Source organism: Giraffa tippelskirchi, chromosome 6 (assembly GCF_054371585.1).
Source record: "Giraffa tippelskirchi isolate mGirTip1 chromosome 6, T2T-mGirTip1v1.2.pri, whole genome shotgun sequence".
Classification (NCBI taxonomy): domain Eukaryota; kingdom Metazoa; phylum Chordata; class Mammalia; order Artiodactyla; family Giraffidae; genus Giraffa; species Giraffa tippelskirchi.
The window spans coordinates 48,131,220-48,148,673 of record NC_137280.1 but is presented as its reverse complement, the minus strand read 5'-3'; the positions used below and the strand labels follow the sequence as shown (position 1 = coordinate 48,148,673).

Genomic DNA, 17,454 nt, shown 5'->3' with positions numbered 1-17,454 from the left:
GAAGATCCCCTGGAAGAGGGCCATGGCAACCCACTCCAGTATTCTTGCCTGGAGAATCCCATGGACAGAGGAACCCGGCAGGCTACAGTTCATGGGGTCACAAAGAGTCAAACATGACTGATGAGCTAACACTTTCTGAACTTCAGCACTATTTTGAGCAGGATAATGCTTTGCGGTAGATTATCCTGTACATCATTAGATGTTGAGCAGCATCCCTGGCCTCTGACCACTAGATGCCAATAGTACCTACCACTCAAGACAAAAGTATGTTCATACTTTGCCAAATCATGCCTGGTTTAGAATCACTGGTGTATGACATTTTAACTAAATCCTTTTAATTTTGAAATTGAACGAAGCCTATCAGGACAATGGTTCTCAGGACAATTCCACTTTTCAGGGAACAGAATTGTGGACTCATCATATCTCCTCTCCTGCTCTTACTCTCTCCCTCCTACTCTTGTTTCCAACCTGAGGAATGCCACCCACCCACTAACGAGGGACCAGAGAACTGGAAGAGACCATGTTCCTGGGCCTGAGGGTTTTCCTAATTCTCATCAGATATTTCTCTTCTGATTCAAGTTTTTGTCTAGCCCTGATTAGCACACTATCATCACCAAGACTAAGAACAAAGCCTTTGTAATTGGCTTGACAAGCATACCATGTTAAGAGCACTGTTTCTAGATTTACAAATCCAAGACATGATTGAAAGCGTCACGCTCTCAGCATAGGAACAATATTCCCATAATCAAACATCCAAAGCAAATTGTATGAGTATTTGTATTATCCAGGATTTCAAGGTTCTGTTTGAGAGCAGAGAAGCCAAGTAGAAATATGCCAACTAGTTCAGTAACCCCCTTTCTCCTTCGTACACAAATAGAACTCTTGTTTACATTATCTTGTCCACAGTTTTGACATGAATTCCCCTAAACATTCTAAATTTATGAGTCAGAAATAACTGTTACTGAGTCAAAACTATAAGTGAGAGATATGACTAGCCTAAAAAGACCAGAGGCTTCCCAGGTGGAACGTTGGTAAAGAACCCGCACGCCAATGCAGGATACACAAGAGATGTATATTGAATCCCTGGGTGGGGAAGATCCCCTGGAGAATGGAGGAGGGAATGGCAACCCACTCCAGTATTCTCGCCTGGAGAGTTCTATGGACAGAGGAGCCACACGGGCTACAGTCCATGGGGTCACAAAAAGTGGGACACATGAGCGACTGAGCACAGAAAGACTGAAGAAGGCTTTAAAATATGTTCCTAAACTACCCATTCTTTCTGGCATAAATGATGAAACAGCATAGTGTCTGTGTGATATACAAGGTGACAAAGACTATGAGTGTATACTCTCTTAGTAATTTGGCCAAATAAAATGTCCTCTACAAAGCTATTCTGTAAATAACTTCTATAAAGTTCTATGATATTCCTATCATGTCTTTTAAATAAATCTCTACAGGTGTAGTTAAAATGGTAAACTTAAAGACAATATCAAATGAGTCCAATAATGAAATTTATCCTTACAAGGAACATTTTACATTTATATAGAGAAACATAGTTTTTCATTTACATAGGGTATGTATTTGAAAGATCAAAAAGTCACACAGCTGATTTCTGGGCCCTCCTTAATAGAACAGGTCTTAATAGAGTTAGAAGTCAGTGAAATCAGAGGAAAAAAAATGTCCTTTCAATTCACAAAATCTTTATATATGTATAATCTGGTCTAAGCATTCAGAAGAAGAGATAATTGCATAAGTTAAAGAACTGTGACTTAATGAAGTAATTGAAACCAAAGTTAATTAAACTTTGAATCTTCTTTCTTTTGTTCCAATCCCATTTTAAAACTTGGTGTTAAAGTAAAAATGATTTCCATTAGGCAAATAATTAAAATGGAGAATCCATTTATGAATGTAGCAAAGTGTATAGACCCAATGTACATCAAATAAATAAATTTCTATACACATTTTCATTCTAAATGAAAATTTAAATTAGATTTTGCTTTAAATGTGTTTGTGTCTGTGTGTTCAGCCTCTCACTCGTGTCTGACTTTCTGCGACCCAATGGACTGGAGCCCACCAGGCTCCCCTGTCGATGGGATTCTCGAGGCAAGAATACTGGAATGTGTTCCCATTTCCTCCTCCAGGGGATCTTCCCAAACCAGGGATCAAACTCGAATCTCTTGCATCTCTTTCATTGGTAAGCGGATTCTTTACCACTGCACCACCTGGGAAAAGTCTATTTCTTACAGACTTGTTGTAAGAAATAAGATTATACATGTCAATGTACTATAAATCTTGATATGCTGTATAAAATGTGGCATTTGTTTGTGAAGTTTCCCCAGGTATTATGAAAGTGAAAGTGTGAAAGTGTTAGTCATTCGGTCATGTCCAACTCTTTGGGACCCCACAGACTGTAGCCCGCCAGGCTCCTCTGTCCATGGGATTCTCCAGGCAAGAATACTAGAGTGGGTTGCCAGTCCCTCCTCCAGGGGATCTTCCCAACCCAGGGATCGAACCCAGGTCTTTTGCACTGCAGATCGATTCTTTACCATCTGAGCCACCAGGGAAGTGAGATATTTCCGGTGATATATACCATCTCCCTATTGTTCCCCTCCTTGCCTTCCTCACTTAAATCGAGGATAAGTACCTTACCAGAAGGTTATGTTATATTAAGAAATTAGAAAACAGACATTGTAGAGGCTTCTTTGGTTGTCTAGTGGTAAAGAATCCACCTTTCAATGCAGGAGACATGGATTTGATCTCTGGTCAGGGAACTAATATCCCACATGCCATGAAGCAACTAAGCCTGTATGCCGCAATTGGACAAGCCCGCACACTGCAACTGGGACCTAATATGGCCCAAAATAAATAAATTTATTTTTTAAAAAACAGAAAGTACACCCCTTTAAATCAGTGACCAAATTATAAGTAAACACTAATTCCTCACCTATAAAACCCTTCAACTCACATGCATGGCATTTTGTTCCATTTCCTGAGTTAGAAGTTGCACTTTTGGCATCACCCAGCTCCTCAGCTTTCCTTGCATTCCTCTGCAGCTGCTAAGTGTTGGAAGCAGCAAGGAGGCCTTCTCATATGAGCCCCCAGAGCCTGTTTCTGCTCTATTCTCTGGTTACTTGTTGTATGATCACTAAACATTCCACTTATATTCATTGGAAAGACTGATGCTGAAGCTCCAATATTTTGGCCACCCGATGTCAAGAGCCAACTCATAGGAAAAGTCCCTGATGCTGGGAAAGATTGAGGACAGAAGGAGAAGGGGTGACGGAATATGAGATGGTTGGGTGGCATCACCGACTCAATGAACATGAGTGTAAGCAAACTCTGGGAGATAGTGAAGAGCAGGGAAGCCTGGCGCACTGCAGTCCGCAGGGTCACAAAGAGTCAGACACAACTTAGACTTAGCAACTGAACAACAACAAATGGCTACTGGTCATGGCCCAGCACTCCAAGATAAGGATTCCTGGTTAAACACAAGGCTCAGATCATCACCCTCAGTGATGCCACAGGAAGGCTTATGTGGCCAGTCACACCACTGCCTTGGCACAGTGTAGAGCTACAACTACAAAACCTGAGTTGCAGCCCTCTTATCTGAGCAGGAAAGAGCTGGTGTTACCCCAAACACAACAAGAGCTGTCAGCACAGGACTGGAGCCAAGGTTCTGCCATCGTGTAAGCTTTTGTGTTCAGGCAAGTAGATGATGTTCATCAAATCATGCAGCTTAAAAGGCCTATAGCCTGAGGGTCAGGGACCCTCTCCCGGAGTCTAACATCTGCACTTGCTCGATCTCTCTGCAATGCCCCAGAATGTGATGAGAAACGGGGGACCTCTTATGGCTCCTGTCTCCGGGAGTTTTCCCCATAAATGCTGCTCCAGCCAGCCTCGTGCATGTGCTGCTGGGCCATTCGCCCTTGATATACAAGAGCTGGTGATAAATCAGGCACTGGAGACACAAAAGTAAACAAAACGGAAAGTTCCTGCCCACAAGTTTACCTTCCCCTGGGAAGAGAGAAAGCCAACAAACACATCTACAGATAATGTACCAAGTGGTGGTAAGTGATGTGAAGAATAATAAAGCAGTGGAAAGAGCTAGATCAATCATGGAGGTACACAGGGTGGACCGTGAAAGTGACATCTGAGCAGTCAGTGACACTGGAGCCAGCTAAAGGAAGCGAGCGATTGAGCCACGGGAAAAGCATTCTTGGCCGAGACAGCTCTGTTCAAAGGTCTTGAGGCAGGAGAGTATGGTGTGTGTCTGAGGAAGAGCAAAGAGGCTCTCGCTGTCCCAGGAGGTCAAGAGCAGAATGGGAGGGGATGAGATCCTTCAGACCTTGGCATAGGCTGTGGGTTTTACTTTGATCCACACAGAATGCCAGGCTTCCCAGGTGGCTTAGTGGTGAAGAATCCGCCTGCCTATGCAGGAGACATAAGAGACTCCAGTTTGATCCCTGGGTGGGGAAGATCCCCTGGAGGAGGGTATGGCAACCCACTCCAGTTTTCCTGCCTGGAGAATCCTATGAGGCACCTGGAGGGCTACAGTCCATAAGGTGGCAAAGAGTCGAACACGACTGAAGTGACTTAGCACGTACACGCACACAGAAAGCCCGTGGAGGAAGTCAACTCAAGTTTCAGAAAGATCCCTGGGGTTTCCTGCGGGGGAGAGACAGGGTAGGGAGAAGCATCTGAGGAAATGTAGACGTGAAACGGAGCAGGACCCTATCATTCTTGACCCGGTATCCTCAGCCCATCTTTTGCTCATGGAAAAACTTTAGCCAAAGAATAAGTTTAATCAGAGAAGTGAGAAAATACAAAGAAAAGCAGTCAGACAGGGCAAAACAATAGTAGTTTAGTTAGTAAGCATAGTCTAGGACCTTTCATTCCTTCCCAAGGGCTATAGATAATATTCTGAACCATATCCTGTGAGCTGTCTTATAGATCCTGAAACTCCCACCAGATGGAAGAAGTTAACTGCATGATAACCAGACTATAGCCATGACATGCTGCTGCTAAGTCTCTTCAGTCGTGTCCGACTCTGTGCGACCCCATAGATGGCAGCCCACCAGGCTCGCCCGTCCCTGGGATTCTCCAGGCAAGAATACTGGAGTGGGTTGCCATTTCCTTCTCCAGTGCATGACATAAGCTGCCATAATTCCAAGAACTGGCCTCAAGGAAATGGGAACAAACTGACTGTGGGACTGAAGAGTAACTGTACTTGGTCAGACAACAGATGAACCATTTCAAGATGACTGTCAGGGCTGACTGCGTTGTTTCCGCATGGAGCCCCCTCCCTCTGTCTATAAGAGTTCTTATCCCTTGATTGTCAGGGGACTGGTGGAGGGGTGGAGAAAAGCTGAACTTTGGACAAGCACCCTCCCACCCCCACCCCACCTTCCCAGCATCCAAAATAGAGCAAACTTGCCTTTCCACCAACTTGGCCTCTTTATTGGCTTTTAAGTGATGAGCAGCCAGACCCCACTTTTGGTTACAGAATCAGGAAGGTGATTAGGGATGGATTATAATAATCTTCACAAGAGATTTGGTAGCTCAGCGTAGGATGAGAGGTCATAGAAGTCATGAGAAGAGGCTGGATTCGGGAAATATTTCAAAAAATAGAGCTGACAGGATTTGCTAATGAATTTCACATGGAATTTGAAAGAGATAAGTTAAGAATGACAATATTTTTTTTGGCCTAAGCAACTGAAAGCCATTTACTGACATGGGAAACTGTGGGATGATCAAGTTTGTAAGGGCAAAGTGAGTTCAAGTTGAGACAAGTTAAGTTTGAACAGCCTCTTAGACCAAGTAGTGAAAAGTGAGTGTCTTAATCACCAAGTCATGTCTGACTCTTTTCAACTCCATGGACTGCAGCACACCAGGCTTCCCTGTCCTTCACTATATCCCAGAGTTCACTCAAACTCATGTCCATTGAATTGGTGATGCCATCCAACCATCTAATCCTCTGTCACTCCCTTCTCCTCCTGTCCTCAATCTTTCCCTGTATTGCTCCATTCAAATTTTTTCACTTGTATTATAAACAAGTATGGATCTGTGAAAACCACAATGTAAAATGTACTTCTTACTGACAGTACCAGTCAAAAATTCCTTGTATGAGTTCTTTTTCTGTTTTAACTAGCTAGAGTAAAGGTTCTATTGTTTGCAATTCAGAATTCACTGATACTCTCTAATATGAACAGACCAAGAGTGCATCTCATTCTCATCTCTTTCCACTGTTCTCTAAGCCCTGCTTATTCATCATCTAATAACTATCAGTTAACCCCTAGCTCATCGGAGAAGGCAATGGCACCCCACTCCAGTACTCTTGCCTGGAAAACCCCATGGATGGAGGAGCCTGGTGGGCTGCAGTCCATGGGGTCGCTAGGAGTCGGAGACAACTGAGCGACTTCACTTTCACTTTTCACTTTCATGCATTGGAGAAGGAAATGGCAACCCACTCCAGTGTTCTTGCCTGGAGAATCCCAGGGACGGGGGAGCCTGTTGGGCTGCCGTCTATGGGGTCACGCAGAGTCGGACACGATCGGACACGACTGAAGTGACTTAGCAGCAACCCCTAGCTCATAGCAGATATCAAATCAGCTCCTTCCTAAGACGTATGTCATAGTTAGTGTATGCGAAGGGCAACCAGGAAGAAAGTCTACATAAAACTAAAATCCTCTAGTTTATTTTATATAGATATCTATGTTTGTGATGTTAGTTATACTTGCCTTAAAATTTTCTCAAATGAACTTGTTTTGTGAAGTTGAAACTAGTGGTTATGATCATCGCTTATTTATGCATTTTTTCTTTTTTTTTTTAATGTAGACCATTTTAAAGTATTTATTGAGTTGGTTACAGTGTTGTGTCATTTTAAGTTCTGGGTTTTTGGTTGTGAGGTATGTGGGATCTTAGCTCCCCGACCAGGGAGCGAACTCCCTGAATTGGAAGGTGAAGTCTTAATCATCGGACAACCAGGGATGTCCTAACTCTTGTTTTTTCTCCATCTGTCCCAAGTGTTCTCTTGACTCTCTTTGAGTGGAGTTAGGATGACCTAACCAGGTACATCTCCTTTCTCAAAAGCAGATATCAAAGACAACAAGCCTACCCAGCTTGATGCTCATGAGAAACGTGTTTCTGATTTTCACCTACAGCATACAATAAGCATAGTTCTATTACCTAATGCATGCTCAGTCACTTCAGTCGTGTCCGACTCTCTGCGACCCCATGGACCATGGCCCTCTAGGCTCCTCTGTCCATGGGATTCTCTAGGCAAGAATACTGGAGCAGGTTGCCATTTCCTTCTCCAGTGATAAAGTATGAAGTGAGTGAAATGAGTGAAGTCGCTCAGTCATGTCTGACTCTTTGAGACCCCATGGACTGTAGCCTAGCAGGCTCCTCTGTTCATGGGATTTTCCAGACAAGAATACTGGAGTAGGTTGCCATTTCCTTCTCCCTCTATTACCTAAACATAATGTCATATGCAATGTTATTCAAAGTTGTGGCCTGTTCGGGATGCCTAAAGAGTATGTCCCAAAGTCCCCTAGATATATTACAATCTACCCCTGCATTAATCCAGAGGAACAGAGTTGTATTCCTAGAATGTTGTATTCCTAGAACACAGTTGTTCCCTTATTGAATTATGTGAGGATGAGCAGAGTCCCCTCTACACCAGGAATGTACTGGCTTTGGTGCTATTTCGTTACCCCTTGCTCTTTCTCTGTATTTTCCCTCATGCACTGTTTTTTTAATGTTTTTTCATTTATATTTGGCTGTGCTGGGTCTTCCTTGCTGCTCGGGTTTTTCTCTAGTTACCGTGCACAATCTTCTCATTACAGTGGCTTCTCTTATTGCAGAGCATGAGCTCTAGGGCACGAGGGCCTCAGTAGTTGTAGCACGAAGGTTCAGTTGTTGTGGCTCCCAGGCTCTAGAGCACAGGCTCAATAGCTGTGGCTCACAGGCTTAGTAGCCCCTCAGCAGGTGGGATCTTCCCAGATCAGGGGTCAAATCCACGTCTCCTGCATTAGCAAGCAGATTCTTTGCCACTGAGCCACCAGGAAGCCCCCATCATGCACTGTTTTGTATGACTCTACTATATTTCACAGATTTCTGCAAGCTACCTTCAAGCTTTCTTTGGAATGAGACAAGGTTTTTCCTATCCACAGACCCACACACAGAAGACCCAATTCAACTCAGGCCTCAATTACTATAAAAACTTTCTGGCTGGTTTTCCTGCCTGTTTTCTCCTCTCACAATGTTGGATTCCTCTTCCTCAAACTGATTTCATCCCTTCACCCAGCTGCTCACAATCGCGGTTGCTTGGTAATATCACCGTGGTAGATGTAGTCTTCAGGCTTGCATTCAGAGCCCTCCATCATGTGCCCACACACTTCCAATTATATCTCTCATGCTCAACTGACACAGAGCCTCTGCTTCAGGTCATCCAAAATGATGTCATCCTCATCTTGCCATTCACAATCCTGCAGAACCCAACTCCTGCAACTACCATCTATACTGCCTTTGGAAAACCACCTAAACTGCAGCTTTCCCAGCTTCGGTTTCTTCAGTTATTTAATAGAAAATGGAGATGGATGGATAGACAATGGGGTCCTACCGTAGAACACAGGGAATTATATTCAACATCCTGTGATAAACCATAATGGAGAAGAATATTTTAAAAAAAGAATGCCTACATGTGTATAACTGAGTCACTTTGCTGTGCAGCAGAGATTGGCACAACATTGTAAATCAACTATTGGCTTCCCAGGTGGCACTAATGGTAAAGAATCCGCCTGCCAATGCAGGAGACATAGGAGATGCAGGTTAGATCCCTGGGTCAGGAAGATCCCTTGGAGGAGGCACAGCAACCCACTCCAGTATTCTTGAAGAATCTCCCACTGGAGAGTCCCAGGGACAAAGGAGCCTGGTGGGCTACAGTACACGAGGTCGCAAAGAGTTGGACATGACTGAAGGGACTCAGTAGCAGTGTACTTCAATTAAAAAAGAAAAGAAAATAGGAGACTGACCTAAAGAATACTATGCTTAGTGAAATAAGTCAGACAGAGAAAAACACTGTATATCATTTATATATGGAATCTAAAAGGTAATACAAATGAATACAAAAGAGAAGCAGACTCACTGATATAGAGAACAAACTAGTGACTACCAGAAGAAAGAGAGAAGCAGGAGGGACAAATTAGAGGTATGGGATTCACATATACAAACTATGAATAAATAGATAAGCAACAAGGATATACTACACAGCACAGGAAATTATAGCCATTATCCTGTAATAACCTATAATGGAGTCTAATGTGCAAATCCATCCTAAAAGAGATCAATCCTGGGTGTTCATTGGAAGGTCTGATGTTGAAGCTGAAGCTCCAATACTTTGGCCACCTCATGCGAAGGGTTGACTCATTGGAAAAGACCCTAATGCTGGGTAGGATTGGGGGCGGGAGGAGAAGGGGACGACAGAGGATGAGATGGTTGGATGGCATCACCGACTCGATGAACATGGGTTTGGGTAGACTCCAGGAGTTGGTGATGGACAGAGAGGCCTGGCGTGCTGCAATTCATGGGGTCGCAGAGAGTCAGACACGACTGAGCGACTGAACTGAACTGAATGTGCAAAAATACTGAATCACCATACCAGACACCTGAAATTAATATTGTAAGTCAACCATTTTTGAATTTAAAAAATTTTTTATTTAAAAAAAGGAAAATGGAAATAATACTTTGCATGGTCTTTGTGAAAAGGGATAACATATGAAAGTGCCTAGATTAACCAAACACATAATGAACAAAAATGTCTGTCTTCTAAAGTGCCTGGCATATAGTTGGCACGAAATACAAAATGTTTCTGAATATACTATTTTTTTACTTCTGCTCATACTATTAGTATAACTCTGAAAAGCTCTATTCCCTTCTCAATCATTAGTTCCTAAAGAGTAGGCAAGGGTACCCAGCCCTTGGAGTCAGACAAAGGGAGGTCTGCATCCTGGCCCATTGCACTTACTGCTGCATCACCTCAGGCAGGTAGCATCAGCATCCTTCTGTGGGGCTCTTCCCTGGTGCTGCTGAAGCAGTGGACCCAGGAGCACAGGGAAGGGTGTCCAAGACACGACTGATACAGTCATACTGAACATAATCCGTACTGTATCTTCTACGACTATTTCCTTCATATTAAAAACTGACAAGTGTCTAGTTTGGCTCAGTTTGAGATAAGATGGTTGAGTTGGTCCTTTTACCCATGGCACTCAGGAATGGTAACAGTTGAGAGAGAACAACACATAGACTCTCAGGGGAAAATTTTCTAGCTATTAGCATGCTGAGAACAAGCCCAGCAGTAACCATATCACCTCCTCAAAGGGCCCCACGCTAAGAAATAAGAATGATGATAAAAAGGGACTTGCGATGAAATAAAAAGTTCAAATAACCATAACACTTGATTCCCAAGCCACTCTGGTTATATTTCTTTAACTTTATGTAAGTATCTCATGTTGTGGCTTTCCCAGTGGCTCAGCGGTAAAGAATCCACCTGCAGTGCAGGAGTCACAGGAGACTCAGGGTTGATCCCTGGGTCAGGAAGATCCCTTGGAGGAGGAAATGGCAACACACTCTAGTATTCTTGCCTAGAGATTCCTCTGGAGAGAGAAGCCTGGCAGGCTACTGTCCTTAGGGTACCAAAGAGTCAGACACGATTGAAACGACTTAGCATGCATATGTATGCAGGTATCTCATGTTACCTTTGCATATCTAAAATATAGAGCTTGACAGTGAGTGGGTGCTTTGTGTTTACTTTTGACTGAATACAGGCTTTGTCACCTCTAAAAATACATGACACATACTTTACCATGTGTAAAGTAGCTAGTGGGAAGCTGCTGTATAGCACAGGGAGCTCAGTTCAATGCTCTATGATGACCTAGAGGGGTGGGATGATGGGTGGGAGTAAGGTCAAAAGAGAGGGAATATATGTATACAAAAAGAAAAAGAAGTACATTTCAGAAAAGAAAGAGTGAACCCATGACAATGTTGTAAATCAACTATACCTCCAATAAAAAATTTTTTAAATCAAAAATTAAATAAAACACATGACACAAATCAAAAAATCACATTCCTTCTGTGATAAAGAATCCTCACAGAGAGTTTTTCCCAGATTCATCAGATCCAAAGATTAGCTACGGTACCAGCACATTTTGTCTTGGCACGGCCTTCATTGAAAGTTGTGCTAATTCTAAGAGTTCCCAACATCTCTAAGTATTAGATTACTGCTGAGACTAGTACTGCCAAACCCCACAGCAGCATCCCATCACCTACCCTACTCTGAAAGTGAAAACTGAAGGTGTCAGTCATTTAGTCAAGTCTGACTGTTTGTGACCCCATGGACTATAGACCACCAGGCTCTTCTGTCCATGGAATTCTCCAGGCAAGAATACTGGAGTGGGTAGCCATTCCCTCCTCCAGAGGATCTTCCTGACTCAGGGATCGAACCTGGGTCTCCTTCATTTCAAGTAGATTCTCTACCATCTGAGCTTCCAGGGTAGTTCCCAGCATCTTTAAGTATTATATTACTGACTAGATTGGTACTGCCAAACCCCACAGCAGCACCCTATCACCTACTCCACCCTAGTTTATCCCTATTCCTAACCAACTTTGAACCTAACGTGAAATAAAGAGAGTTATAGAATTTAGTTTCCTCTAGGTTTATTCCCTAATTCCCCTTTAGTCCACTCTGATTTATTTTACACTCTGTGTTAGGGATAGAATTGTGTCCCTCCCCAAAAAAAGACACGTTGCTGTTCTAAATCCCTAGTATCTCCGAATGTGACCTGACTTGGAAACGGGGTTGTTGCAGATGTACTTTGTTAAGGTGAGGTCATGGGCTTCCCCGATGGCTCAGTGCTAAAGAGTCAGCGTGTAATGCAGGAGACTAAAGAGATGCAGGTTTGATCCCTGGGTCGGGAAGATCCCCTAGAGAAGGAAATGGCAACTCATTCCAGTATTCTTGCCTGGGAAATCCCATGGACAGAGTAGGCTGATGGACTACAGTCCATAGGGTTGCAAAGTGTTGGATATGACTGAAGCGACGCAAGTATCTCAGGATACTTTTGCACACCTGACTCTGAAGCGGAGGTCATACTGGAGTAAGTGGGCTCTTAATCCAATATGACTGTGTCCTTATAAAAGAGAGAAACACAGAAGGAAGAGCCGTGTGATGACACAGAGACATGGGGAGAAGGCAAAGGAAGAACAGGCAAAGATTCAAGCGATGCTAAGACTTCCCTGGTGGTCCAGGGACTAAGATTCAGTGCTCCCAGTTTTGATCCCTGGTCAGGGAACTAGATTCCACATGCTGCAACTAAGAGTGAGAAAGCCACAATGAAGGTCGAAGATCCCATGTGCCTCAAGTAAGACCCAGCACAGCCAAATAAATACATTTTTAAAATAAATGAATAAATAATAAAGTGATGCTGTCACAAGCCAAGGAACATCTGAGGTTCCCAGAAGCTGGAAGACATGGGGGAAGGATCTTCCCTTGGAGGCTTCAGAGGGAGTCTGACCCTGATAACGCCTTGATTTTGGACCTGCAGCTTCCAGAACTCCAAAACAATAAATTTCTGTTGTTTGAAGCCACCCAGTTTGGGTATTACATTATCACAGCCCCCAGGAAATTAATGTACCGTGAGTCTTGCTTCATTCTCAGACTCGCTTAGAATATGAGCTCCCCCACTCTGCACAGCACTAGACAGAACATATGTCAGCCTTCCCTGTGCCATTTTGCATTGCCTTGAGTTCCTTCTTCCTGAAATTGAAAAGGGCTCATGGATTGTTGTGGTTAAGTTGCTGACTCTTCTGCGACCTCATGGACTGTAGTCTGTCAGGCTCCTCTGTCCATGGGATTCTCCAGGCAAGAATATTGGAGTGGGCTGCCATTTTCTTCTTCAGGGGTTCTTCCTGACCCAGGGTTCAATCCCTGGGTCAGGAAGAACCCTGCAAGAGCAGGCGGATTCTTTACCACTGAGCCATCAGCAAAGCTGGTGCTCATGGATACCCATGGATTCATGGCCGGCCACCTTGTCTCTAAAGTCCTCACACTTTATCCCCAGCAGCATAAAAGTGTCAGGGCAGTGCAATGACATTTAAAGAGGAGATCCTTCCAATTCAACAGTTAAAAGCCCACACAACGTACCCATAAAGTGAAAGTCGCTCAGTCGTATCCGACTCTTTGTGACCCCATGGATTGTATAGTCCATGGAATTCTCCAGGCCAGAATACTGGAGTGGGTAACCTTTCCCTTCTCCAGGCGATCTTCCCAACCCAGGGATCTAACCCAGGTCTCCTGCATTGCAGGCAGATTTCTTACCAGCTGAACCACAAGGAAAGCTCAAAATACTACAGTGGGTAGCCTATCCCTTCTCCAGCGGATCTTCCCGACCCAGGAACAGAATCAGGGTCTCCTGCATTGCAAACAGATTCTTTACCAACTAAGCTATCATAAACTACCATAAATATGTTCCTAGAGGAGGGCATGGTAACCCTACTCCAGGATTCTCGCCTGGAGAATTCCATGGACAGAGGAGCCTGGTGGGCTATAATACATAGTGTCACACAGAGTCAGACAGGACTGAAACTACTTACTAGCATGCATGCACTGTTTCCAGACATCACATTTTTCAAGCAGCTCCTAGAAATACTCTCTACACTGACTCCAGGGAGCTGACCACTCCGCATCCAGTCATGTTCGATTTGGACAAGGATGGCAGCTGTGGTCAACGGAACCACCTGCAAAACAGCAGCTGAGTACTGCGAATGCAGCCAAGGGCTTGTCTGATGTCAGGTTGGGTGAGAGTCCCAGGAGTGGAAGCCATCTAGCGATGCCTCCCCTTTTTCATGGTTTATGTTTTTAATTATACTCCAGTTCAGTGAAACGCTCCAAGAGTAGGGCTCAGATTTGACTTTTAAGAACCAGCTGTTTGACGTCTCCTTTTAAATTAACATAGGCAAACAACGTTATCTCCGTGTTAACAAAGGAACCGTTTCCTCCGCCCTTTGCGTTCCTCCTAGAGACTTGGGTAAATGAAGGCCTCACTCAGGCCTCCTCGCCAGCGCATTTGCTCAGGGCGGAACCGGTGCCAATTCAGCCAGCTCCTTTATGGGAAATGACATTCGGCAGCCGGGCCTGGATCTCCCGTAAGCCCCACATATTGTGGAGGCAGCTCGGAGGCCACGCTTGGCTCAGTCAGATGGTGCCCACAGCTGCCGATGGTGCCCTGAACCACTCTGACCTCCTGTGCATCGTTTTACTTGGGCTTTCCTGGAAACCTCCTTCCTCCCATGCCTTTCTATGCCCCTCTGCCCACAGTCAGGATAACAGACATGTCCTTGTCAGGATGATTAATAATAATAATAACAATAAAACTTAGAGCTGATGCACGTTATTGTATAGCAGAAACTAATACAACACTGTAAAGCAATTATCTTCTAATAAAAAATAAATAAAATAATAATAATAATAGATGATAGCAGTAATAAGGACTTCCCTAGTGCTCCAATGGTTAAGACTTCACCATCTAATTCAGGGGATGCAGGTTCCATCCCTGGTCATGGAGCTAAGATTCCCGCATGACTCGGGGCCAAAAGCACAAAACATAAAACAGAGGCAATATTGTAACAGATTCAATAAAGACTTTAAAAATGGTCCACATTTTTTAAAAAAACTTTTTAAAAAATAATAATAAACTTTCAGGGAGCAGACTAATAGGAAAGGAAATGAAGTATGCTATGTAGTTTTTCTTGGGAGACAGGATTTTTTTTTTTCCTCCCTTTAAAATGTTAGCGTTTTTTTAGTTTTTCTGAAAGTGTAGGCTTTAGTTCTATGATTTGTTTGAGGAGCCAGAGAGGTTCTATCTGAGTGAATCTCTGACTTCAAGGCAACTTTTGGCTCCTGTTTCTCAAACCTACAAAGTAAGCACAGAGAAGGCTGGGGCACGGCTTAGAAAAGCCATTCAGTAGGTGCTACACAGGGGATTCCCAGGTGGCACTAGTGGTAAAGAACCCACTGCCAATGCAGGAGGCATGAGAGACACAAGTTCGATCCCTGGGTCAGGAAGATCCCTTAGAGGAGGTCATGGCAACCCACTCCAGTATTCTTGCCTGGAGAATCTCATGGACGGCGGAGCCTGGTGGGCTACAGGGTCGCAAGAGTCGACATGACTAAAGTGACTTAGCACAGACTTCAGAGCAAACAAGCACACAGTTTACATTTCCCCCTTGTGAGAAGCGAGGCTAGCAACCTAGGTGGGGAGAGGGATGTGGGTGGGGTGAACTTATACATAGTCATTTTATACTGTGCCATCTTGCAGCAGATTTTCTGAGGACTTTGTGTGGGTTTGTTGGGGAAGTAAAAATTGGGTCAGAATAGTTTCACACTCTACTATAACATTCCTTGCATTTTTTTTTTTTTTTTAACAGCCTCAATTTAGGCAAATCACATTCATGGATCATTGCTAATTTTCAAAACAATGACACAAGAAGGCTTTGGCTAAAAAGGAGTAACATATTCTAATCTATTCTTGCTTTCCCCTAATCTATCACCTCAATAACAAGGGATTCAAAACTGATTTGTAAATATCATGCCTATTTTGCCAGGAAGATGATAACAATGTCTTATGTAGAAAAATTTGAATAAGCCTGAATATTTTTTTTCAAAAGCAAAAGAGTATTTTTAAATGGACACAGGATTTTCCATATATATTTAGACAACATGATTATCTTATTTATGACTGAAAGGAAATAGAGAGTATCATAAAATATACTGAATGACAGAATCAGGATTCAAAATTATTTCAATGTAGGAAAATTACCAGAAAATTTGACATGATTGTATAGCATGATTGTAACATTTGTTATAAATGTAAATCCTGGCCCTTGGGGCTCAAAAGTAACAATTATACAAGGAAGGATGAGGCAGCTACAGTTAAATAGCAATCTTTGGGGAAATGACCAAATAAATTCTGTTGAGTACAAACTCAGTGATCAGTGACCTGCCAAGAAAGTTAACATCGTAGAGGTCCTTCTAATGACAAAATGAACTCAGACAAGACTCCTTCTCTCTTAATCACTGTCCAAGCCTCATCTGGCGTCTGGAAACCTCTGCTTCTAGGTAGTGCTCATTAAAAGGACCATTTCATCCAGACCATTTCTGAAAATTTGAAGATTCCCAAACTCTTTAATAATCTGAACACAGTTAAAGGCTTTCTGTGCAGAAAAATGCATATACATACAATTTTACATTCCCTTTCCAAATGCTCACAGATTCCTTAGAAAGTCTAAGACCAACAGTTATTTAGGGATGCCTGATTAGGAACTCCTGATCTAGAATGTAACCAGAGCAACCAGAATCAGAAGAGTTCTGGAACTGAGGTTCATCTTGACTCTCAAACTGAAAAGTCCTCTTCACTCACTCCTGTGGAATAAGTCAGGCGGTTCAAGACTGAGTCAGGCGGTTCAGAGAGGCAGTAGCTGACTTTCACCAGATCATGCTGGTCTACCATCACATAACCATGCCATGCACTAAATCCAATCATCTCAGCAAATGCCATTCAACTATCTAAAATCCTTCCTTCCATGAACAGACATTCAACTAAGTGATGTTTTTCCATTTTAACTTCTTACACATAATAGTTAAAATATTAGTTATAATTTATGAAGCACTTACCCCATGCCAGCCACCATGCCAAGCCCTGTAGATCCTTCTCCTTAGTTCAGGCGAGGACACTGAGGAAAGAGAAGTTGGACTCACTTAGCAGTGGTCACGCCCATGCCAGCTGTCTGCTCTGAACCTCATGCCTCCCGGCCTGATGAACAAAGCAAGCTGTCTTCCTTCAGGAAGTGCTGTTGGGTGTCCCTTTCCAGAGCTCTGGTTACCAGGTCACATTCACCTGCAAAGACAGAACACTCTTATTCATGAGGTTAGAGGCTTTGTGGAAATGTTACCCTTTAAAATTTTCAATTGTAATTTTCCTTTTGAATCTGCCTTAAGGTTTATAAAAGAAGGGCCCTCACCTTCTGTCACCTCGTGTTTATCTGCCACATGACCTGCCCTCTTCTAGCGACCCTGAGTCATCAATCTCCCACCTCCAGAATATAACCTTGGGCTTATACTCTAAGGACACGACTCTTCAGAGCTGTCATCTTTTTGTTGTTGTTGTTCAGCACCACGACCCTGACCTGAGCCCAGCACTTTTCATAAACAGGTGTGAACAAACCCGAGAGTGTTTCCCAGCTCCAGCTCCAGGGACAGGTAATAAAACTCACCCTGATGAATACCAGCTTCCAGAGGAACTTTAGGTTGTGGAATCTCTTTGTCTCATAGAGGATTCAGCAACAGAAGCCAAGAGGTAAACTAGCAATACCAGTGTCTGGTCCCTTTCTGCCATTTCCCTG

General features: G+C 43.4%; 1 long non-coding RNA gene across 1 annotated transcript in view; it reads right to left on the bottom strand.

Moving 5' to 3' along the window:
• Window positions 1–17,454, bottom strand: part of LOC145510993 (uncharacterized) — a 217,359-nt gene that overhangs the window by 94,994 nt on the left and 104,911 nt on the right. The window contains exon 2 of the long non-coding RNA XR_014057358.1: window positions 16,727–16,949. This is a non-coding gene — a long non-coding RNA (uncharacterized LOC145510993). The remainder of the gene's footprint in view (window positions 1–16,726; window positions 16,950–17,454) is intronic.